At 39.8% G+C, this 26,135-nt stretch overlaps 1 long non-coding RNA gene across 1 annotated transcript in view; it reads left to right on the top strand.

Moving 5' to 3' along the window:
* Positions 1 to 22,782: 22,782 nt before the first annotated feature.
* The window catches only part of LOC121031869 (uncharacterized), a 171,555-nt gene continuing 168,202 nt past the window's right edge, over positions 22,783 to 26,135 (top strand). The window contains exon 1 of the long non-coding RNA XR_005790942.1: positions 22,783 to 22,908. This is a non-coding gene — a long non-coding RNA (uncharacterized LOC121031869). The remainder of the gene's footprint in view (positions 22,909 to 26,135) is intronic.

Genomic DNA, 26,135 nt, shown 5'->3' with positions numbered 1-26,135 from the left:
CCCAGCACATAAGAACAACCATCTCTTAAGCACCTGTCATATTCTAATCACTGGGCTAAGCATTTTATTTTTTTATTTTTTGCATTTTTTTGGAGGGTGGTGGGCTAAGCATTTCTAGATACACTCATTTAAGCACTATTACATCTCTGCGAGGTAGAAATTGTGGTGATCATGTCATGATCAGTGAGTTAATGGTCAAAGAGGTAAAAATACAAAATCACAAAGCTAGGAATTAGTGGAACCAGGATTATAGACCATGCCACTCCTTTATGGCACTTAAACTGTGATACCTGTGTGTCAGAAAATGCTCGAAGCTGTGGAAGGTAGGGTGAGGAGGACAAAAACATAGTTCATCATCTTCCTACAGCATCAATTTTAGAATGAGGAAAAGTTGAGTAATATAACTATGCGTGTGATTGTAGGGTGTGTTGTGCTTTTGGCTAGAAAAAATTCAAATTCAACAAATGAGCAAATACAAAAAGTTCTCCTGACCTCCCTCTCCTCCTCCTTCTCTGTAGAGGAACCCATTGTTACCAGTATTTGTGTGTCTGTCCAGAGATATTAGCATACCAAAAGATCTGTTTTGTGTTCTTTCCTTTCTGTACAGATGATAGATTAGTATTTACTTTGACTACCTACTAAATCTATTTCACATAACAATATCATTTGGAGATTATCTCTCATCAGTTCACATACATCTAATATTTTCAGTATTTACAGTAAACCGATGGATGATGACAAAGACAGCAACTTGGCAAGAATTAAAAAAAAAATCAACGTAATTTTAATATCTATGAACAAGTATCTTTTAATTTTGACCGCAAATAAAATTGGATTTCTCTAGGCAGGTTAACAAAGAGACATTTGACAGCTAGAAAGACAAATTTTTATGTTATAGTTTGCTTTGGAAAAACTTCACCATGTCAATTTCCTTATCTGTTTATGAAAGCTATCAACCTTAAATGAGTTATAAATGGAAAAAATGCCTGTATTTTACCTATTTTGACCATTCTAACTAGTTAAAAATTATTTTTTCTTTCTTTTATCCTTACCATCTTTAGAGCAACTACTCTGAATTTGTGTATCATACATCATCTTTTTAGCTGCAAGAACACAAAACCTCTTGATTGTAAACAACTAATGACTTCAGATCCATTTGAAACCAGGTGAGCTTCATCTGATTTTTTATGAAAGTGATGAGTAAAAAGGACACTGTGAATCTAATAATTCTATAGTAAGAGTTTTAGGAATGCATTTATTAGATTTTGAGCATTTCTGATTGTGATATGAATTAATATTCAATAATTATACTTCAGGGTAAAAATTTAGATTGGCTCACGTATTTCTAGAGGAGAAACATCTTCAAGTTCTATATACTGTCTGCTGAGGTTCTGCCAAAACCCTGTCAAACAATAACCTTTTGCAAGCCTGTAGCCTTCCAGAATCTCTGTGCATCTCCATCCAACTTTGTTTCAATGCTCACAGAAAAAAACTTTTTCAAATTATAATACAGGTAGTCAGATGATAGAGGGTAGGTGAGAGAACCCCAGAATAAATCTTAGGACAGAGTGCTTAACTTTTAGAAACTGTTTGTGTGATATACTCATCCTCTCCAAATCAACTGCAGTTTCTATTAGGAAGAAAACACTACCCAGAACACTCAAAGTACCAGTGACCATGGCATTTAAAAGGTACTTTTCTTCTAGATGTTAATTTCTACTACAAGTTTATCTTTCTATTATCCAGGTATTTTAAAATAACCATTTTTAAGTGAAAAACTGTGATAGAAAAATTATAGCGGAAAGAAAACAAGAATCTTACATTGCTTAATATTTATCCTAGCTTGGTTTTCTTTCCATGTGCACTAAGCCACTGGCAACTCATACTTTCCAAATTTGGGGTGGATAATATTTTCCCTTTGATTTTTTGTGGGTAATGCAGAAACATTAGCTAGTTGGCTCTTATATTGGAAAACTTACAAAGATTCCTTTGGTTAAGTGTGTCAAGACTTGCCTATGAAGAACCAGAGGCAGTCACAAGAAGTTGATTAATTTTATACCTGGACTTGCAAAGACAGGTTAGCTACACTCCTATGTGAGTGTACATTACATGGCAATACCAAGTAAGCCAAAGCTTCCCAGCATTATCTTATTATCAGGACACATGATATTAAACATGCACTATGTATCAACATATGGGGTGGATCTTGGGAATTGCAGACATTGTCTATCACTTCAACCAATACTTCTAGTCCTGACCCTCACCTCCACTCCTCACTTCCTGTCTACTTTTCTAGGATTGTAAGGGACAGAAGGAAACAACTTAATGAGCTGTTAAAACCTTTTGTATTTGGACAGATAAGCATCTGGATTTATAAACTGTTTCCTCCATATTCCCCACATGCCCACGCAGCAGAACATCTCTGATGCTTGCTGCACAAACATTTACCAAGCCTTTTCCAGATCCCATTAACAAGATCTGTGGCAACTAGGTTTGGGGACAAGAATTTATCTCAAGGTGTTATTGCTGCTGGTACTTCATTGATACTTTCTGTTGGAGCAAAGACAAATCCCAGAGTTTAGCAATCCTAGAATCTGCAAGAAGAAATAGCTGAGAAGATTACGTGGAGGGAAAAAGGAGTCCATCCTAAGACCTTATCGTATTGATATGGTGGTGGATATGCAAGTATGTCCATATTTCAAAACACATCAAACTCACATAAAGTTTATTTTCTTGTATGTAAATTTCACTTCAGTAAAATAGATTAGAAATGAGACTCTTACAAAGAGGCTGACCACCTGTTCACTGTGCCTCTTGTCTAATTTCTGACCTTTCTTCGGTATTATCCTCATTAGGATACATTTCAACTATCAATTGGTTGAACACTTGAATGCTGTCTATATCCTAGTCCTTTGTTGTCTTTCATCGTGGCTGTGTCTATGGCTCATTGGATCCTGCTTCCAGTTCCATTTTTCAGAGCTTTACATGCCCTGTTATCACTACTCCAACCAGAAGAATATATATAGCAGCTGACTGTCAGCTGGCATAAAGGAGAAAAATTCAGGAGGGTAAAATAGCTGAATGAATTGCCTCTGCTCCAAAGTGTGAAGGGAAAATGAAATGACCAGACACGGAGGTTAAAAGATGGCTCTTTTCTCATTCCTACTAAGCTAAGGGCTGCTCTGTTTAGGAAATGAATGCCACCAAAGGTAGGTATTAGCAAATTATGAGTGTCATTGCGTACGAGGCAGATGCCTGAAACATACAGATGGTTCTCATAATTGCATGTGGGCCTCCATAGATATATTCTCTTTTCTTATTATAAGTTTATGTATTTATTTTGAGAGCGAGAGAGAGGGAGCACACACACACAGAGGGGAGGGGCAGGGAGAGAGAGAATCCTAAGCAGGCTCTGTGCTGTCGGCGCAGAGCCTGATTCAGACTCCATCTCACGAACTGCAACATCATGACCTGAGCTGAAATCAAGAGTCAGACACGAAACCAAATCAGCCACCCAGGTGCCCCCCATAGATATATTCTTACATGGTTAAAGGACTTGGAAACTATTTCTAGGAAGACTGAAACTTGAATATTAGTACAATATGGAGAAAAATGTTCCAATAGAGACTTCCAACTAAAGAAATACACTGCCAAGGAGAGCATTCACTGTGTGTCCCATAAGCTTAAGACAACAGATTCCTTTTAACATATATATTACTTTATATGTCAGTATTTCAGTAGGATATAAGCTCTGTTATAGCAGTGGTTTGTGTATCTTGTTATGCTGATCTTCAGTGCCTCAGATAGTGCCTGGTACAGAAAAGGAACTCAATAAATACCATTTTGTTCGTCTCCTAAAAACTGGGCTCTATGAGCACTAGTGTTTAAAAGCTCTGGGAATAAGGAATGGTGTGAATGAATATCACATAGCTTATCTGGAGGCCTGGTGAATAGGCATGTTGGACAACTGTTCATACTGAATAATCTCTGAAAAGAAATAATGTACTTGAGGGCATGCTTCTATGACATGACCGTACTATGTATCAATCAGGATCCTGTGTTCCTGACCTTTTACACCATCCACAACTAAGATAATCTATCCTTCTTTGTGACTCAGTTCCCTTATCTGAAATATGAGAGATTTGAGCTATGTAATCCCCAGAGCCCCTACTAACTCTAAAGTTTTATGACAAAGCTCCCTTAAAGTAATTTATCTCATACAGCCTTTAAAGGTATAAGACTGAGAAACACAGAGTTAATGTCATAACTTAGTAGGTGGACAATTAAATTCAAAAGGTAAAGTTTGAAGTAAATATTATAAAAATGAGAATCCTTCACATTTGAACAGTACAGTTAATATTTTCCAAGCACTTTGACATCTATCACCCTGCTTGACAATCAAAGCCATCTTGTGTAACTATTTAATACAGTGTGGTAAGAAATAGGCTCAAGGCATGAGCTCATACAGAAAACTAGAGACAGAGATAAGATTAGAAACCCATTTCCAGGGGCGCTCAATTGGTTGAGTGTCTGACTTAGGCTCAGGTCATGATCTCACAGCTCGTGAGTTCAAGCCCCGTGTCAGGCTCTGTGCTTACTGCTCGGAGCCTGGAGCCTGCTTCAGATTCTGTGCCTCCCTCTCTCTCTGCCCTGACCCACTCGCATTCTGTCTCTGTCTCTCTCGAAAATAAATAACCATTAAAAAAAAAAAAAAAAAGAAACCCGATTTCCAGAAACTGAGCTTTAGGGTTTTTTCCTTCTAAAAATATGTGTTTTTTAAGTTTCACAGTAAAATCCTTTACATTTTCTTTGAGAATGAATTAGGACATCCTAGGTTGACTAAAACTGAGTCCTAATCCAGCTATCGGCAGAGACAGGCAACTTCCTGTCTACCTGTATCTATTCCTTTTTATTCGATTTATACAGACGGTGATAAGCCTTTAGGAAAATAATTGGGATCATGGCAATTATTGATTTCAGGCATACATAGGCACCTGTAAATTGTGAAGAATTCAATGGAAGCAAATTACAGCAAAAGGACAACTAAATCTCAAAGACAACTTATCCTATAGAAAGTCTGTTGTAGACTGGATTTAGCAACATAATCTAAGTGATCTAGTGATTGAAGGAGGCAGTTTTGTTTTGTTGTTGGTGGTGTTTTTTATTTTGTATTTATTTACTTTAATTTTTATTTTTACATATTAGAGTTTGAGAATGTTGCTGTGAGATTGTTACTGGACAGAGGACTGGTTCCGAACTCAGGTTTGGCTCCTGTCCTCCGGAGAGCCAATACTCGAGAGACAAGTATTGGTTGGAAAAGAAAGGTTACTTTATTCAAGAGGTCGGCAACCTGGGAAGGTGGAAGACTAATGTTCCAAAGACCATCCTCCCCATAGAGGTGAAGCCAAGTGTTTTTAAAGAAGAAGGCACAGGAAATGGTGAACGGACTACATATAGGAGAAGCCGGTGCTCAGCAGTTAATCATTTGTCCTTGCAAGGTGTCCAGAGTCCTCCTCTCTGCCCGTAATCAAGGCTCCCAGGTGTCTCTCAGTAAAGGATACCCTTGCAGCCCAACAAGCCAGGCCCTGACAAGGCCATCCACACTCCTCCCCATGTACCCAGGAATCAAGGCTCCCAGGTGTCTCTTATTGAGGATATCATGGTCAGTGGTGGCTGTTTTCAAGTGTGGTCAGGCCTTATCTTCCCAAAAGTCCAGCCCTTCCTTTCTCAAGGCTAGCGGTCTGCAGGATCTTAGGGAAGTGGGTTAGTTCCATTATAAATTATGGGGTTCAGGTCAGCAAGCAAGGAGTGCATAAACTTGAAGTAAGTTAACCCTTAAGACCAGTTGGAGTGCTGTTACAAAACCCTCCAACAGTATAACACAGAGAGGAGAAAAGTCTCCCTCCTCACTTTGCAGTTCACTGCTGCCGTATCATTATATACAGCAAGAGTTGAGCGCACTTGTAGCTGGAGTGATTGGCAAGGGTATGTACCTGGCATAGAACATCAACATGGCAGAAGCAAGTAACAGCATTTAAGCAGATCCCCAGCTGGCACTTACCAAAGCAGAGCCCTGGCACTACAGAGGCCAGCTATAGTAAGGAAATGAAGGACCCGCACTGATCAGTGAAGGTATGTGAGATACTCCTCTGGGGATCTCTGAAAACACTTCGGGGGAATTGGAGTACTTACCTGAACAGGTGGGAACATCTGCTAACAAAGTGTCCTGCAGTGTTATGGCAATGAATTTTTTTTTCTGGATTTGGCTCTTCTTAAGCCATGCTGCTGTAGCTTGCTATCTGGCTGGAAGTTTGACTTCTTAAATTCTCTCAAAAATTCTTAACTGTATTCTCAGTGCCTAATGCATTGATTTCAGTTAAGTCCTGCATTCTATTACATCATTTTCTCATTCAATTGATTGAAAATATTTCCAGATTTTCAGTGAGTGTTGCTAAATTTGCATATTTGTATAATATATAATTTCACCTGAAGTTGAAATGTTACTTTATCAAGTTTTCTGAAAAATTCAAACCATAGTACATAAGCTTTGTGTGTGTGTGTGTGTGTGTGTGTGTGTGTGTGTGTGTGTGTGTTTGCTGATCTCCTTTGCTAAATCTGTCTTCTTTATTTTCTGAAAAATGGATTATATCCAAAAGGCTTACAAATCTTGTTAGTTTCCTTCAGGAAGCCATCTGACTTTTTTTTTTGCAGAAGAAGCCTCACATACTATTCCTTACCAACATTTAGTTTTATGGAAAGGTAATCATATTTTCTATGTGACTTTATTTTATTGATGGTTTTAATTGCAATAGTGAGATAAAGGACTGGACTAACATTTGTTGCGATCAGCTGTTGTCAATGCACAATGCAGTTTACTGGGAGAACTTAAGGACATATTTCCTTTAGGTGGGCTATATATCTTTATGTCTTCCAACCGTTTAATTTGCTTCACCAGAAGCACCATGGGGCACTTAACCCTCCAATGGTACTTGTGTTTCATTGAGCCAAAATTCTACAACAGCAAAAATAGATAGTATAGTTTCTAAAGAATTTATAAACATCCCTCCTAATAATTTATAATCACCCCAGAGATAACAATAGTTGCCATTAGAAGGACTTATCGTCAGTAACTGTATTTCATCATTCTGCATAGAAATTTTTCTTGTTTTTAACGTGCTGATTAGTTGCTTCTTAACTAACAACTCATAGGTAACATCTATGAATCTAATCACCGCTTAATGGCAGTTCTTTTAAAATATTGAATTTTGCTACATCACTATTGAAACTGTAGTCTCCACATTCACACAATACTCTTAGCAACTGTATGAGCACTACCAGGTTTTGTAATGATTTCTGCAATTTTCTAAGGCCCAGTCACTCCATTGTCATTCATTCATGTGTTCTTAACTAAGGAAGTAGTAGTGTTAGATAGCTTAAAATTCTGTTTTAAAGACTTGATATATTACATACATTTGCCTACTTTATCAGGGTGTTTCCTTTTCAAGTGATCAAGTAGTTTCATAAGGTCAGGGGAAAAAAAACTATCGCTATGACACATGGACTGTCTTGAGTTGAATGGGCTTTCAGTAAAACTATAGGCTGATACTCAGTGAGATATTGTCAACATCTTCTAAACGCTTGACATAATTAATGATGGGTTGAAAGACTTTTGTAGAATTAAATTATAAAATAGAAACTATTTTTACTTATTAAGTCCCAATCACGCACAACAGCACTGAGGATCCAATATGGACAACATCTACAAGGTAGTAAATAGTATCTAATAGACACACACACACATACACACAGCCCACTCTCACTGTATCATTGCAAGATAGAGCAATCCATCAAGAGAAAATCTGCCAATCACAGCCATTATTCACCATAGTTTTGTAGCACTCATCTTATATATGTTTTGTGTGCTTTCTATTAAATCAATGTCAATGCTGCTCATGTAATGCCCAAGAAAATCCAGTAAGAGAAATGAAATATTAAGGAATATGATTTTGTCAGGTAGAGTTGAGTTTTGAATAACCACAAACCATTGTAATATCTCAGAGTTTTGTATTTTTTTTACTACCCAAGAATCATTTTTTGCCCTCTTGTGGGTGCTATCACCCTCATTTAAAAATGTGTGTATTAGAAATATTTGTGGTGGGAAAAGACATAATTTGCAGTTCATGGGAAGTTTCAAAGGAAAACCATAATGTACACCTTTGGGATTCTGGCACAAGGCCATGCTTTCTACTGCAAAAGCTATAAACCATTCAAAACAGTACTCAGTGGACTATTGGGTCATGGTAGAGAGAGCATATAACATGAGACATTAAGTAGTCTTCCAGCTCATGCAGCCCATTATGAGCTGGATTCTTTCAGACTCCTGTAGGGACTAACTTTACAACAAAGGGGTGCAGCAGTGGCACATGACCATGGGGTCCATTGTTCCTATCTCATGCTGTATCCCCCAGAAGCCATCAGTCCAGTAGAGCGGTGAAACAGCTTCTGAAAGATGAATCTGAGGCTCCATTCTGAAGAGGATACCTTGTGAGGTTGGCACCATCTTCCAGGATGCTGTATAAATCCTCAATGACAAACATTGTGTGGTATTTCTGTATCCCTGATAGGTAAAATACAAAAGTTTGGAACACAAGGAATGGAATGGGGCTATCCTTTTTCATCATCACTCCCAGTGACACATTTGAGAAATGTGTACTTCTCATCTCTGCTTTGGGCATTGTAGGTCTGGAGGCCCTGTTATCAGAGGACATACTAAGAATCCCATTGCATTTGAAGCTTCAGCTCGCACTTGGTTACTTTGGGCTCCATGTGCCAAGACAGAGGCAAGAAAGGAATCACTACCCAGAAAGGGTAATTGGCCCTAATCATTAAGAGGACAATGTCTTACCCTTAACACTCCTGCTATTTTTTTAAATGTTTATTTATTTTTGAAAGAGAGAGACAGAACATGAGCTGGGGAGGGGCAGAGAGACAAAGGGACAGAGGATCTGAAGCAGGCTCTGTTACTGACAGCAGAGAGCTTGATGCAGGCCTCCAACTCATGAACCGTGAGATCATGACCTGAGCCAAAATCAAGAATCGAATGCTTAACTGACTGAGCCACTCAGGCGCCCTTTCTAATTTTTAAAAAAAAATTATTTTTTTCTTTTTAGAAAGAGAACGTGAGTGGGGTAGAGGGGAAGAGGGAGAGAAAATCTTAAGCAGACTTCCACACTCAGCACTGAGCCTGATGCGGGGTTCAATCCCATGACCCTGGGATCATGACCTGAGCAGAAATCACAAGTCAGATGCTCAACTGACTGAGCCACCCAGGCACCCCTCTGCTACTTTGAAGTTTAAGGCTTACAGCTTTATCATTCATTCTTATAAAATACATTTGCAACTTTCTACCTCCTAGCTATCTGTAATAAAGAAATGAATTTGTGGAAGAGGTTGACCTAAAACCAATCTGACTTCAATTTATATTTTGCGTTGTCTAGGAGAGAGATTACCACATGCACTGCAGTGGATTCTTAGCCCAGGGGAGTTTTATAGCATGCTAAATAAAAGCTGTGTGAATCCAAGAAATTTTTTAAATACCTCTTAAGAAAACATTGTCGAAAACATTGTTTGGACATCAAAGTATCACACATTGCATAGGGCACACTCAAGGCCCTTCACATACACTAACTGTAAGAATTAAGACCCATCTGGTTGTGATTCAAATGCTTTGGTTTACAGATGAGCATTGTGAGGCATAAGGAGATTATTTCTATCCACTGGCACTTCTTCAAGCAGATTGTACTGTAAATATGACTGATAATTAAAAATTACTCTCAGGCAATGGAAAGCTTAAAGATTATATCATGTTATGGATAGTTTGGTGGAGTATTTGCATTCTACCCCACAGTTCTCTAATTCCATGAAAATTGGAAAAAGTGCACAGTATACATGAAAACTATTAAACAGATAGATCCAGTCTATAACCTTGCTGTTTGGATTGTCTCCTCCTCGTCCCTATCAGCAAGTGTCCTGGCCAACATTTCACAACGAAACTAGAGGTGGGTGGACAAGCATTTGCTCTGCTTCTTGTGTCCCTGAACAAATTTGCCTGCATCTATTCCCATCCTTAACTCTTTGTCTCTAGGAAGAGCTATCTCTCCTGCTCCCAGCAGCTAATCTCTGCTCCTGTGTTTGGATTTCATCACCTGCCCTTTCTTCAGGGATCTGGAAACACCGTTTATCTCCTCTCTCACCTCTATCTTCAACCTCTACCCTGACTCTTTTCCCTCAGGGTACAGACAGGCTCAGATGCCTCCCATCTAGAAAGAGACTCTTTCAATAGTCCCCTATAGCTGTCATCTGATATTGCTTTCCCTTAAAAGAGTAGTCTGCACTCATTGTCTCCATTGTTCACTTCCTGATCACTGTTTATCCTGTCTTCTACTCCCAACACTCCACAAAATGGCCTTTACCTAGGTTTTCCACTGCTTAGTTCAATAAGTGAGTCAGAGTTTCTTACCTCACTTTACTGATCTGCAGAAATGGACACTGTTAATTACTTCCTTCTTTTTGAAACACTTCCCTTGATTTCTAGAATTCCACCCCTTGCTGGTTTTCTATCTACCTCTTAAATTGCATTAAATTTTTTTTACTTTACTTTACTTTTATTTTATTTATTTTATTTTATGCAATTCTGTTCTATTTTCCTTTTGCTTTATTCAGCCTGTTCTCACTTTTTCTCCTCAACATTTTATTATGAAAATTTTCAAGTTGAAGAAAAACCAGAAATATTGTGCAGTGAACATCCATATGTCCATTCCTTTCTTACTCCCATAGAAATGCCCATCCCAGCTTAGACCTTTCTAAGTTCAGACTTATGTAGTCCAAATACAAATTTCTACCTTGATGGACAAGAGACACCTCCAACCCAAAATGATAGAATTGAACTCATAATTCTAGATTCACTCTGTCTTTTTTCTTGTCACCAAGTCCTGTCAATTAGTCACCAAGTCTTGTCAATTCTGTTTCTCTAGTATCTCTCCACTCTGCTCATGTTCAGGTCCTAATCATTTCATGTCTAACTGCTCTTCCTCCTGCCAGCCTTGCTTGTCTCTAATTCACTCACTGCACAGTTGCCAGTGGTATTTGTAAGTATAAGTGTGGTCCTCCCAATTCCTCATTTAACATCTTTAAAATTTTTCAGTTTAAGCTCTTAACTCTTGAGCAAGGCCCTTCTTATCCCTAGTTAACCTCGTCTTTCATTGTCTTTCCTCTGACTCTATGAACCAGGCTATTTGAAGGAAGCTACCTAAAGTTCCTGTGTTCACAGCATGCTAACTTTTCTCACTGGTATGCTTTCTTTTGTTTATTAACCTAATTCTTGTTTTTCCAACTGCCAACAAACTTTCCAACCTGTCCTTCAAAATAGAGTTTAGATGCTACCTTTTCTGGGTAAACTTGCCCAGCCTTTCCTTCCCAACATTCTACCACTCCTAGGTCTGGGTCGGATGCCTCTTTATGGCACCTTCCTTATTAGTTACTTGATTGAATTATTTAATAAAGATTTGAAGTTCTTCAATGGGCTGAGCATTGTGTGAGGTGATGGGAATACAATGGTGAATACAATAGCGCTCCTGCTTTCAAGGAATTTACACATTAGTTGAGATTTAGTACAGTAAGGGGACAATTGTGATAAAGTGTGGTTAGCTCATGAATGAATATACACAAGGTGCTCTGGGGATACTCAGAAGGGACACAAGTCCAGCCTTGGGGAATGAGGGACAGCTATTTGGAGGAAGACTCACCTAAGATATGAAGGAAGAATAGGAATAAGTTAGGACATGGGAATGGGTAAAGCAGGGAGCGTCTGGGGAAGAGAAAGGAGAGAGGGAGCATGGTTCCAGGTGCTGGTTAGTAAGAGCCTGGCTCATTCAGAGTAGGAGTGTCTTCAGTACTAGGCCCAGTGCCCAACAAAAAGAGCAGGCACTTCATGAATGAACACTTAGTGATTGAATGCACACAGTCAATGAATGAACAAATGAGGCTGAAGAAAGGGCCAGATTAGAAGGACCTCATATGAAAACGAATTTGGACTTTATTCTGAGGACACCCCATCGGTACTCTACAGAAGGAAGAAAGGCATAAGCAAGAGGTTGATGTATCAGATTTGTGCTTTATAAAGATTACTTTGGGTAAATTGAATTGGAAGGAGAGCAAGAGGCAGGTCTAACAGCAGGAGATCAGTTGGGAGGCTGGTGTGGTCACTGATGTCAGTGATGATGGTAGTCTGAAAAGAGGATGAGCAGTTGGGATGGAGAAGAATGATTGTTTTGACAGATGAAGGAGACAGAGCCAATGGCATTGGTGACTGATTGGCAGGATGAGGATGAGAAAGGAATGAAGGATGATACCCAAATTTTTGGACTGGACGGTTGTTGGCAGCAATCATTAAGGGGCAAAGGAGGATGGAGAGGTTTTGGGGGGTTGGGTTCAGCTGTGAGGGAAATGAAAAGTTCAGTTTTGAACACTTTGAGTTGAGTGTGAGGCGTGTATTGGTACTGGGCATCTGCCCGCATATCATTTTCCTTGCTCTTCCCTGCTCTGTTGTGTATCAACAGGAGCTGACTTGCTGGTTAAGACTCCCAGGCTCCCGTGTTAGCTGGCTGGTAGCTTGGTTTGGGCAATGGGAAGCGCTGGCAAGGGATTAGAAAACAAAAGGAGGGGAAAAACCAAGATATTGTTCCTCTTCCCTTTCTACCTCTGGCAGTGTCTCCAGCAGCAATTGCGTCTGCTCTGTGGCCCAGCTCGTTCTCCTCCAATAACCCACATCTTTTGTTCTAGTGACTCAATCACCCTCTCCGTCCCTCCACTTTAAGGGTGGCACTAGCTTCCTAGAGTTGGCAAACGCAGGGTTTCCTCAGAGTCTCCTGTTCAGGCTCTCCCCTCTTCTCTCCCCTGCATAGCATTAAACTGTCTCTCTTTTATTTTAATTTAACTTAATTTAATTTTTTGAAACAGATTTTTAGAAAAAATATTTTTAATGTTTATTTATTTCTGACAGAGACACGCACAGAGCACGAGTGGGGGAGGGGCAGAGAGAGAGGGAGACAGAATCTGTAGCAGGCTCCAGGCTCGGAGCCATCAGCACAGAGCCCTATGCAGGGCTCAAACTCACTATTTGTGAGATCATGACCGGAGCTGAAGTCAGACACTTAAACAACTGAGCCACCCAGGTGCCCCTGAAACAGACTTTAAAAAATGTTTATTTTATCTTTTTATTTTTGAGGAAGACAGCATGCACTTGTGAATGGGGGAGGAGCAGAGAGAGAGGGAGACAGAGGATCTGAAGCAGGCTCTGTGCTGACAGCAGAGAGCGCGATGGGGGTCTCAAACTCACAAACCATGAGAAACTGCACCAAAGTTGGATGCCTAACTGACTGAGCCACCCAAGTGCTCCGAACTGTCTCTGTTTTATTTTTTTTATTTTTATTTAAAAAAATTTTTTTTAACGTTTATTTATTTTTGAGGCAGAGAGAGACAGAGCATGAACAAGGGAGGGGCAGAAAGAGAGGGAGACACAGAATCGGAAGCAGGCTCCAGGCTCTGAGCCATCAGCCCAGAGCCTGACACGGGGCTCGAACTCACGGACCGCAAAATCATGACCTAGGTCAAAGTCGGACGCTTAACCGACTGAGCCACCCAGGCGCCCCAGAACTGTCTCTGTTTTAAATGCTCAGAGATGCCTGTTTATTCTGAGGAACATCTAAATGAGGATATCCAAAAAACAGCTGAGTATGTGGAAGAGATAACTGGAGTTTCTATCATAGCACTTACTACCCTGGAGAGTAATTGTCTCCTTACCTGTATGTGTCTTGCACCAGGCTTGGAGATCCTTAAGTGCAGAAAGATTATCTTATTTCTGTCCATTTTCCCAGGATCAACTCAACTTCTGGCAAAGAATAGGCACTCAATAATGTTTTCTCACTGAATGAAGAAATGAAGGCATAAACCCTACACATTATTTTTAGGTGACATTTACTTGTGGATACATTTTTATAGTAAAGTTAAACTCATTGGACATGGAGAGTGCCCAACCTGAATTGGTAAGAAATCTGAATCGCTCGCTGTATATTCATTAGCACATCTCTTATTGTTGTCCTCAAGATTGTCATGATACAAATAAATGAACAGGAAAAAGTTGCCCCAATTGTTAAGTAGATAAGAATAAGAATAATTAGAAATCATTGTACTTGCATATACAACTGTGTACAAAAAGGATATTGCTAAACAAATTGAAGATGGCAGGTTTGTTCAAATGGGTTAAACATTCCCCCAAATCTCCTTATTTTGGAAACACAACCAATCTCCCTGGAAATGATTTGCAGAAGGAACCTCAGCAAGGGTCCATATTACCAACTCTGAGCTGTGGCTGAATGAAATAGATGTCATCAACAGGGCATACAAAGTGTGGATATTGACTTTGGCCTTGAGGAAGAGTCAGGTCTGTCTCTCAGACTATCATGGGCTTTGCTTGTCACCAGTTGGAGAGGCCATCCTGGGCTCTAGGGGCTGTACACATATTACATACTGTTGAATTTGTGGTTGGGAGGGAAGGAAAGAGGCCAGTGACAGCTTCAGTTTGTTCTCTGAATTCTGGTAGTTGAGAAACCATGAGAAACATTTCCCCTGATTCCTATATCAAAAAAAAGGAAGAAGCAGTGAGAAACTAGGGAAAGTGACTCTTTGATAACTTACTTTGAGTAAGTGGTGATTAAATTGTATTTCAGAAGCAGTTTAATTTTGTAAAAAACCAGTAAGAAAACTTAAATAGTAACAGTAACTAAAACTAAAAGTTAATTCCATTGTGTAGAGGTAACCTCTTCTGGCTATTTGGAATAAACTCTTCTAAAACCATTGCCACACAAATTGCTATAGACTAAATGTTTGTGTCTTCCGTAAGTCATGTTGAAATCTAATCCCCAATGGGTTGGTAGTTGGAGGTGGGCCCTTGGGAGGTGATTAGGTCACGAGGGTGGAGCCCTCATGATGGGATCAGTGCCCTTATAAAAGGGACCCCAGATTTCTCCCTTGTCCTTTTCTCAGTGTGAGGATACAGCGAGAAGATAGCCATCTATGAACCAGGAAGCAGCTTACCAGACACTGAATCTGCCAGCACCTTGATCTTGGACTTCCCAAACTTCCCAACTGTGAGAAATAAATGTTGTTTACAAGCCCCCAGTCCAATATTGTGTTACAGCAGCTTGAGCAGACTAAGACACAGATATGCATATTTAGAAGTATCTTTCTATTACACATACTGCACTGTAACCCACTTTTTCCATGCAAAATGCATCATGAACAGTCTTCCACACCATGGAAGATTGTATTATTCATAGCTGAATGATATTCCACTTTATACATTCACTATATTTATTTAATGAATCACCCACAGGGAGACATTTGGGTCAGCTCCGATTTTTCATTATTGCATACATAGGATGAGCCATCAGCAACTGATTTTTAAGTTGAATCTTCAAGCATTTGTAACAAGATATTGGAGCAGGCTGGAAAGGACAGAATAAGAATATGAAGGGGCCAAGGAAGGGAAGTATTTATGAACTGATACTGTTCTTGATGTATAAAGGACATCAGTTAACAAGAGTAAGGTGGGGGAGGATGGGGTGAAGTGGGAGAAAGTAAGAAAGGGTGAAATGGCAGGTCTGGAGAGAGAAACACAGTCAGGCTATAGACAGAGAGACAGACAAGGAGAAAGAAAGAATGCCACGAGAACAAACAGGGTCAAATAATTATCAATTCTCCTTAAACACACACACACACACACTTACACACACACACACACACACACACACACACACACACAACTTTTGTGATGATCTCCAAAAGGGACAGTGGCATTTACACCATGCAAATGATATATCACTGAATGAATGAAAAAGGGGGCAAATTGCCCAAAACCTGAAGGGAACTTTGGTTATCAAGGTAGATACAGAGAAACCTTTAAAAAACGCTGAAACAAAGGAAAAATATTAATTAAGAAATACCATTGTACTTCACTTAATTCACCAACTTACACATATGTGCATATCATTTGTTAAACACTGTCTTTAAAAAAATAGCTTTCCTTGGGGCGCCTGGGTGGCGCAGTCGGTTAAGCGTCCGACTTCAGCCAGGTCACGATCTCGCAGTCCGTGAGTTCGAGCCCCGCGTCAGGCTCTGGGCTGATGGCTCGGAGCCTGGAGCCTGTTTCCGATGCTGTGTCTCCCTCTCTCTGCCCCTCCCCCGTTCATGCTCTGTCTCTCTCTGTCCCAAAAATAAATAAACGTTGAAAAAAAAAATTAAAAAAAAAATAGCTTTCCTTAACTCTTGTCTCTGATACTTTTAATCATGTTTTTTCTTGTGGTGATTGTCTGGAGATAAACATTTTTCATCATTGCTTTGCATCACAGACCCAAAGAAAATAAGAGGAAGGAGTTAGCTTCTCCTTTCTCCGTATTATCATGCTTGCTTCCCATTTTAGAAAAATTAAGGTGTGAACAACCACTTTCTCTTAAGCATCATTCTTCCATAGATTTGGGGGGTAGGGTAGAGTATGTATTTGTGGGGACCAGAGGATGGCCTCTATTTGTGGGGACCAGAGGATGGCCTCTATTACAAAACTTCCTCTATACCCTTATAAGGGACAATGAAAATCACTTGTGTCATGAACATCACTTGTATAATATTACAGTGAATTCAAAGTTTTTAAAAAAATCAATTTTTATAAAGAAAACAGTCCTAACATTGCATGGAAGCTATGAGGCACAAATGAAATTATTTATGTGAAAGTGTTTGGCAAGCTGTAAAAGTCTGTACAAGTGTAAGTTCTTTTTTTTTCAATTTTTTTAACATTTTATTTTATTTTTTAAGAGACAGAGAGGGACAGAGCACAAACAGGGGAGGGGCAGAGAGAGAGGGAGACACAGAATCAGAAGCAGGCTCCAGGCTCTAAGCTCTCAGCAGACAGCCCGATGTGGGGCTTGAAAACATGAACTGGGGCTTGAACTCGTGAACTGGGGCTTGAACTCGTGAACTGCGAGATCATGACCTGAGCTGAAGTTGGAGGCTCAACTGACTGAGCCACCCAGGTGCCCCAATCTTTTTAATGATTGGAACTCTATTATACTCTGGCATCAGAAGAATCTTATTAAAGACAGAAATTTCTGCTACTTTCCTACACCTCAGAGTTGGAATGAGGGAATATGTCCACAAATAACCCTGCCCTTTGTTCTTCCCAGTATGATCTTTTGCATGGACAGAAAAATTAGGAAAATGCCTTTTGCACTGTCAAATCTATAAGAAGTGGTCAGGTTTCTCTTATTGTAACTGGAAAAAAAAAAAAAGAAGAAAGTCTTCCCAAGACTGACTCATATTAATCATATCCTGTGTGGGCTCTGTCCTGTGTCGTTGACACACATCAAGCAAAGAGGGGGATGGGTCATTGCTTCCAAATGCTCCTAAGGGCACTTTAATTAAGGCACTAAAGCTACATGCCCAACAAGTTTAGCATGACTCAGCAGGATTAGTCACTTAACACCATCCCACCCCAGGAGTATATAAGCATGTCCAATCACATGACCTTGGAGAACAGGGGCTACCAAACCAGACTGCTTTCGGTTAACCACCTGCTCACGTCAGTCCCGTTACTGAAGAGCGATGGGAGGACCTGGGCAGAGTGAGGGCAGCACAGACCACTGAGGACCCTCTTCACATTTCTCTATCATGTTATCTTGCATCTAGCTGAGCGTGTGCCAGCCACCTCTGCAGAGTGGGTGGAGGCAAACCTCCTCTAACAAAGATTCTGGTTTCTAATTTCCATTTAGAGAGGGCTTGTACTCCGTTCATATTCGTGGCTTGTTGTCCATTAAGGATTGATGCATTGTGCACACGAAGGAGCCTGAAGTATTTTAAGTGAAAAAAAGCTTCTAGCCTCACCTTCATCAACTACACCCTAGCTCATCATTTTTTCATAGTACATAATTTAGTACTTCCTGAGCATTCTGTTCTTTCTGAAAGCCTAAGCACTGTATGTATAATTTGCTTGCCTTGTCATTTCTGCACTCTTTTATGCGTATGGTTCAGGCATCCTGTTTGCTTAGTATGTGCAATGCCAACTTATTTACTGTAAAACATGCACTTCTTTCTTCTTCTGGAAAATAGGAAAATTAAATATAGTGCACACATTTAAGCTGTTCTAGTGTTCACGTGGATGCTGCTGCTGAATACTTTAATGCAATGTCAGGGAATTCCATAATCCTGTTTGCTTTTTGGTTTTATTTTTACATTTTTTTAAAATATTGCATATTGTTTAATGCTACACTACAGTGTAGAAGGATGTTTTTAGTGTCTAAATGGTATACAGTCTCTTCACTCACTTCAGAGTTTAAAATTGGCTGATTCTAGAAGTGGGAGGGTTCAAGAAAATGAACATATGTGCTTAATTGTACTTTTCATGGCTCAGGTTTGTGTTTCAGAGATATTAGGGACTCAAAGACAAACACATCTGTAACTTCTCCAACAATTCCGGTATTTAAAATTTGTGTTGTTTCTGTGTGGGAGCTTCATAACCTGCATGATATTATTCATATGTATTTGTAGGTTTAGCTTTGGATATGGAAAGGATGCTACTTGGTAAACTTGTTTTACTTTTGCTTCTTGGAATTTTTGAATCCAGCTCAAAAATCACTAGTATCTGCTCCCTTGAGCTGTAGGTGTCTGTCGGACTCTGCATTTATAATTCTCCTCTCCCCACCCCCCTTTTTTTGGTAAACTGGATAGGTCTATTGAAACGTCCTCTGCACAAATTTCCTCTTCTATGCAACAGAGAGATTTGCTTTTTTCTACCCCCTTCCACTAGATTTTCCTTAAACAAATAGTCTTGTAGATCATGCTGTGACATGCTTAGGCTCAGAGTAGCCACTGTGATAGATAATACCTGAAATTCTACATATACATTAATTTCTGACCCATTGGAAAATATAGTCCTTGAGAAGTTGAGTTGAAACCCACACAGACTTTCAAATGCTGGATGGTTTCAAATTCAACATCCTTTCCTTTGAAGTAGTTGCTAGGAAATAATTTGAGTAACAAGTCTAGTCATCACCAAGTCCTGATAACCCACCAGGAAGATAAATTACTTCCTGTAAGTTACGACATTTCACCTCCTCCCATGTCAATTCATTATATTACTCAGTTGTAGTAAATGATATCTCTGAAAATAGTTAAAAGGATTCCAGTGTGAAACACACAAATATTCACCTATGTACAAAGTTGTATAGTATTTAAAAATAGATAAGTAGACACAACTTTTTCTCCCTTTAAATGTGTCAGTTACTGAAGATTTCTATGGCATCCTGATCCTAAAAGGAACCTCAAAGAACCATTTAATCCATTCCCAGACATCTGGACAGACTGGCCAGCATTATGCTAGTCTTTCACAAGGTGGCCAAAGTTCCTTGTGCCCTGTTTTGCCTTATTTGTGGCTTTCTTTTTTTTCCCTCTCAGTTGAATATATCTGCTTCAGAGTATTGGGTCAATGACATGTTCTACCTAAAGGAGTAGAAAAGAGTAAATTTGCCAGGACAAACATAATGGGGACAGCCACCATATTTTAATTTGGCAATTGTTTTCAGACCACACAACATAGAAGCAGACGTGACATGCACATTATTATGAAATGATGTAAGTGTGGCTTTAAAAATACCTTCGAAAGGTTCCATAGCTTGGCTGTTGTTTCCTCTCTACCCACTCGGAAACAGAGCTTTCACAACTCTTTTCTAACAGCTATGCCTCAATACCAGTTGAGGAGTAACCCGACGTTTGATCCATGTCAGAATGATCGAGACCATGTACGTGTTATAGGAATGGAACAGACAGGTCATTTAATATATTGGAAATTTGTTTCTTCAATGGTCCCATAAGTTGTGAGGGACTGGGCTATGTCACAACTGTGTTTGCTTCTTATAGTTTCTTTCCCCCTGTTTGAATCCTTCCATAGCTTTTAGTGTCCAGATGTCATTTAGCAATTCCCAACAATTATTCTTTTTGAGGAAGTGTATCTTTTGTTCTTTTTTCTATAATTTAGTTGCCTTGTCATTCAGAAAGATTTTTATCCTGAAATCTTGTTTATTTTGGGCCAATTTTTCACTTTGGTAATATTTGTTGTTGTTGTCATAGAAAGCATGGCATTTTTATCCTAAAGGGAATTTATCTGATCTATTCCTCTCATTTCAGGGTGAAAAAAACTGAGCCCTGAGAAACTAAGTGAGCTCTTCAATGTTAATAGACAATGGGGTAGTTGACAGAGCTGAGACTAGAACCTTCTGATTTCCGGCCTAGGGCTTTTTTTGTGGGGCGGGGGGAGAAGAATTTTCATCAACTTACGTGTTTTATTTCAAAAATTCTACTGATAATTTGAACTAGTGGCTAATTAATTTCTCCCCTGATTATTAAGATATATTAACAGTTTTTTTAAAAATTTTATTTTTGACAGAGGAGAGACAGAGCATGAGCGGGGGAGGGGCAGAGAGAGAGGGAGACACAGAATCTGAAGCAGGCTCCAGGCTGTGAGCTGTCAGCACAGAGCCCAATGCCGGGCTCGAACTCACAGGCCTCGAGATCATGACCTGAGCCGAAGTCGGACACTCCATGGACTGAGCCACCCAGGCGCCCCAACAGTTCTTTAATGATTTAAATTTTAGTGTAAGTGGGGCTTTCTCCCCCTTGAAAGTAAGGACCGAATTAGGAGCCACTAACAAATAAGCAAAAATATTTACACTTAGATGGCTATAGCTTTGTACCACTTCACTTGCTAGTAATCAGTCTAGACCTGTACTTAGAGCAGCCATGTTCGCGTTTATTTTCTCCTTCCAGAGAATGCCAAGAGTACAAAGAACTCCCACCAATCTTGCTTAAATCTCACTAGAAAGAATTTCAGAAAAAAAATTCAAATATAAGAAAAGAATTCAAATACACGGTCTTGGGGAATTCAAAGTGCATCAGCAAAGCAGACAGTTTCTTGAGACGATCAGAAGGATTCAAAGAAAGTTGGAAGAAGGAAACACCTGCCTCTGCAAGATCATGTTCCCCGTGATCATGCTATGCCATGATCCTGGGAGCTTCCCCCTATCTGTTCAGCCAGTGCACAGAGCTCATGCGAACTTCAGCACCTTGTCTCTCTAGATCCTTACAGAGCTCCCTGGCTGCTACTCAAATCTGCTTTATCAGAGAGGTCTCCCTGACTGACGACAGTCAGTAAAATAGTTCCCCACCCATCTAGGCAGTCATCAGTTAGCCTGGGTTTTAACTTCCATTGCTGTCTGTCTTGTTTCCTTCCTTATCTGACTTGGTTCCTCTCTGAATGGTTAGTTCTCTTTAATATACAACCAAACAACAACGACAAAAAATATAATTTCTTCCCCTCTTGTTAGCTAAATAATATTGTTTGGTGTGTATGGTAGGATTAATTTTTGTAAAACAGAGATGTGTATTTGCAAAATATATACAGAAGGATGTACAAAACATCTTAACCATGTAATTTTCAGGCGATGGAAGTTATGGCGATTTTCATTTCCTTTGTTATACTTTCCTTCATGGACTGATTTTATTCCAAGTAAAATCAGTCAGAGATTACAAAACTCTCTGTTTTTGTAATCAGAGAAAACAATAGTGTCGGTTCCATGTGGGAAAATGAGTGCTGTTTAATAGAAGTTTGCAGGACATTAAAGTAAGGAGTCAGAATAAGGGCACAGAATCAAAGCCTCGTTTAGGTGAGTAAATTTAGTTGAGAGAAATTGTAGTCTATAAGGGAGAAAGAAAAAAGAAACACTAGTCTACAAAATGCAGACTTTTTTTTTTTTTTTTTATGTGACTGTGGTCATACGGGGTAACGATAGAAAACAAATCAGGGCTTCTGACCCACTGATGGTAGATTGGGTGTCTTTCTCTCCCGGGAGGAAAGACCATTCTATAATGTCAGTAAGCTTATTAAGCCTTCAGTGATCAGCATTTTCCTCCCACCCTCCCCAAATTCTGCTTGGAGTGTTATAGGGCAGACTAATGAACAAAACAAGATTAAGATCTGTTAAATTAATAAGGTCATTTTCCTAATGAAAAATTTATTTTTCATTTGGAAAATTGACCTATAGCCTTGTGTTTATTTTTTCTTTTTAAATGATTTTAAAAATTTTTATTTATTTATTGTTGAGAGAGAAAGAGAGAGAGCGAGTGCACAAATGGGGGAGGGGCAGAGAGAGAGAGAGAATGGGAGAGGGAGACACAATGCGAAGCAGGTTCCAGGCTCTGAGCTGCCAGTGCACAGCCTGATGAAGGGCTTGAACCCATGAACCCTAAGATCATGACCTGACCCAAAGTTGGACACTTAACCCACTGAGCCACCTAGGTGGCTGAGCACAAGGTGCCCCTACCTTGTGTTTATTTTTAATGCAGGAAAATATTAGTGAAATAAAATTGTCTTCTTAATTTAGGCATATTGGAGCAAGTTTTATTTACACTCAGTGAAATGATAGCGTTGGTAATTTCTCCTTTTCTCAGCCAAGAAACCTTAATCTCCTTTCTGAAAGTGATTCTATTTGGGCAGCAAATCCTACATTAAAAATTGTTCCAGATCTCAAGTTATGTAACTGAACAGATGGCAGTCTCATGGCTTTGACATGTTAGGCTGCAATCATAGGACATGCTGAGGAACCAGCTCTGGAGCCTTCCAGTGGACAAGCAGACAGCTCCCGTGAGCAAGCAGACATGTGTGGCTGTGGGATCAGATGAAGAATTGCACTTTGGCTCAGCTTCCCATGTTCACTACCCAGGAACAAATTCCTCAGGATCCTGAAAGAGGTAAAAACCAGTTATGGAGAAACTAGTGGTAAATTTGATTGAATCATAAAAATAAACAACTCTCTGCTATAAGAGAAAACAAAATCTCTCAGGGAATGCTATACCAGAAGAGTGATTTAGTTTATGGTGCAGTTGAAATGTCAGGGGAGATAGATATTGAACTAAATGCATTTTTTAAGTTTATTTATTTATTTTGAAAGAGAGAAAGAGAGAGAATGCATGGGGGAGGGGCAGAGAGAGAGGGAGAGGGAATTTCAAGCAGGCTCTGTGCTGTCAGCACGGAGCCTGATGGGGGGCTCGATCTGACAAACTGAGACCATGAGATCACAAACTGAACCAAAACCAAGAGTCAAATGCTTAACAGACTGAGCCACTCAGGCATGCCAGAGAATCTTAAGCAGGCTCCATGCTCAGCATGGAGCCTGATGCGGGGCTCTATCTCACCACCCTGGGATCACGACCTGAGCTGAAATCAAGAGTTGGATGCTCAACCAACTGAGCCACCCAGACGCCCTTGAATGCATTGTAATTGTACCTTGGGCTTGGAACACAAGGTGGCACAATGGATAAAAATCCCTGCCTTCACAGAGTTTGCAATTTAGTGAGGGAGAAAGATAATCAATCAATCAATCAATCAATCAATCAACAAATGAGCAAACACATACATATGAGAGTGATAAATGCCAAGAAGAAAAAAATAGCACAGAGAGGTATGTATGAAATTTTACGTAGAGTGGCCATAGAAGTCTTCGTTTAAAAAGATGACATTTGAGGAGCACCTGGGTGGCTCAGTCAGTTAAGCGTCTGACTTTGGCTCAGGTTGTGATCTTGTGGTTTGTGAGCCCCATGTTAGGGTCTGTGCTGACAGTTCAGAACCTGGAGCATGTTTTGGATTCTGTGTCTCCAACCCTCCCCTGTCTGTCTGACCCTCCCCTGTCTGTCTGTCTCTATCTCAAAAATAAATAAAACATTAAAAGATTAATAATAAATAATAAAAAAATAAAAAGATGACATTTGAGGAAAACCTGAAGGAAATGAGGGTGTAAATCTTGTGTATATCGGGGGAAAGTGTTATAGAGAGAGGAAACAGCAAATTCCCAGACTTAGGAGATACCTGGAGTGTACAGGGAACCACAAAAAATCCATTGTGGTTGAAGCAGAGTACACGAGGGGAGGTTGTCCAAGATGACATTTGAGAGATGATGTGAGGTCAGACCAAATAGAGTTTTAAAGGTCATAGTTTGGAGTCTGCCTTTGATTCTGAGTGAGATGGAAACCATTAGGGGGTTTTTCAGCAGACAAAGGGCATGATTGAATTATTATTTATCAGGATAACCCTTTGAAGGAAATAAACTGTAGAACGGTAAGAGCAGATAAGAGGAGGAGGGGAGTGAGGATCAGGGAGGAATCATTTAGGAGACTGCTGAGAGAGAACAAGTTGAGAGATTATGGTGGCTTGAACCAGGCCGTCAGCAATAAAGGTGGTGAGGAGTGGGCAAATTCTAGCTATATTTTGAAAGCAGAACCAACAGTTCTGGTTGATAGATGAGGTGTATTGCCGAAGAAAAAGAGAGGGGTCTGGGATCATTGCAAGGTTTGGTGTCTATGTAACTGAAAGGAAGGAATACATCTGAGAAGCTTAGTGAAAAAGAAGAGAATGTGGAAGGAGTATATTTGAGGGATATCAGGAGTTCAGCTTGGGATATATTGTTAGAGACGTCTATTAGACATCCAAATGGAGATGTCGAGTGAGCAGTGGGATGTATAAGTCCCAAGTGCCAAGGATGGGTTTGGGCTAGAGATATACATTTTGGGGTCATAAGGATATACATGGTATTTGAAGCTATGAGGCTTGATGGATTTACCTAGACAGTGTGACTGAGTATAGGACCAGGTGAGTATGGAGAGAGCGATCATCTATTTGGAATGTTGCCAATGAGTAAAATGAGGCAAATTGAAAACTGGATTTCACCATGTACAAGTTATCATTAATTTTCATAAGAGCAATTATCTGGAGTCTAGTAGAGTCTAGAGCAAAAGCCTGTTGGAGTGAGTTCAGGACAGAATGGAGACATTGGAGACAGTAAATAAAAGCAATTCTTTCAAAAATACTCACTTTAAAGAGGAGAGAAATGACTGATAGCCGGATAGAGAGATAGGATCAAGAAAGAATTCAGAAACATTTCTTAAAGGATAACAGACGTGATAAAAACGCACATTTCTTAGGTGCATAGCTCTGTAATTCACAACCAAACACACGGGCTAGCACCCATTTTCCGTTTACAAGTCCCTACCCACCTCAAGGGCAACAACTATCCTGACTTCTAAAACCGTAGATTCATTTTGCCTGCGTCTGTACTTCAGTAAATGGAATCAGATCATTCACGCTCATTTGTATTTGTATCTGTAGTTACGTTTTAATCATTCTTATTGCTGTGTACTAATCCATCATTGTGAATATATCAAGATTTATTTATCTGTTCTACTGTTGCGCAGCAATTGGGTATTTTCCATTTGTATTCTCTATTTGTAGTTTCTTTTCTATTTGTAGTTTCCCCAGGTGGAATTACTGGGGCATAAAGTATGCATATATCCATTTTTAGTATTCCGAAATGGTTTTACCAGTTTACTGTCTCACCAGCGTGGTAAGAGAGACTTTATCATTAATAGGAGTGATATTATATCTATCTGTCACTCCTTTGTCTTGTATCTCCTTTTGTTGAGAACTAAAGTAGTGGAGAGAGGCGATACTTATTGGGGCCCCTCAAAACCTTAAGGATAAGATTCTACTGCTCACAGGTTCTCCTGATGATTGACCAATTGTAAAGTGCTAGCACCATGCCTAGCACAGGACAGGAATACAGAATGTGTTAGTTGTGGCTCTTATTTTGTAGTCATCTTCTCAGACCTGCCTCCAGGCAGAGGTAAAGTAAAGCAGCGATGACTGCACATGCCTTCTGCTCCAACTCCCGCTTATCCATCCAATCTTGCTTTGTAGGATTGGGAAAAGATGAGGACTCCGAATGTTTCAGTGACTATACTGTAGGGCCACGAACAACACGAGGCTCAAATACCCCTTTCCGTAACTTGCACTGCATCCTTTAACCAGACCAGGCATTTCACCAGGGTGTTGGAGGGGCTGAGGACTGGTAATGCCCTAACTCTGTTAGGTTTCATTGTAAAATAAATCTTCTAATGTACTAGGAAAGATACTCAACCCAGGAAAC

Source organism: Herpailurus yagouaroundi, unplaced genomic scaffold (genome assembly GCF_014898765.1).
Source record: "Herpailurus yagouaroundi ecotype Mexico unplaced genomic scaffold, PumYag 141, whole genome shotgun sequence".
Lineage (NCBI taxonomy): Eukaryota > Metazoa > Chordata > Mammalia > Carnivora > Felidae > Herpailurus > Herpailurus yagouaroundi.
This window is presented reverse-complemented; position numbering and strand designations above follow the sequence as displayed.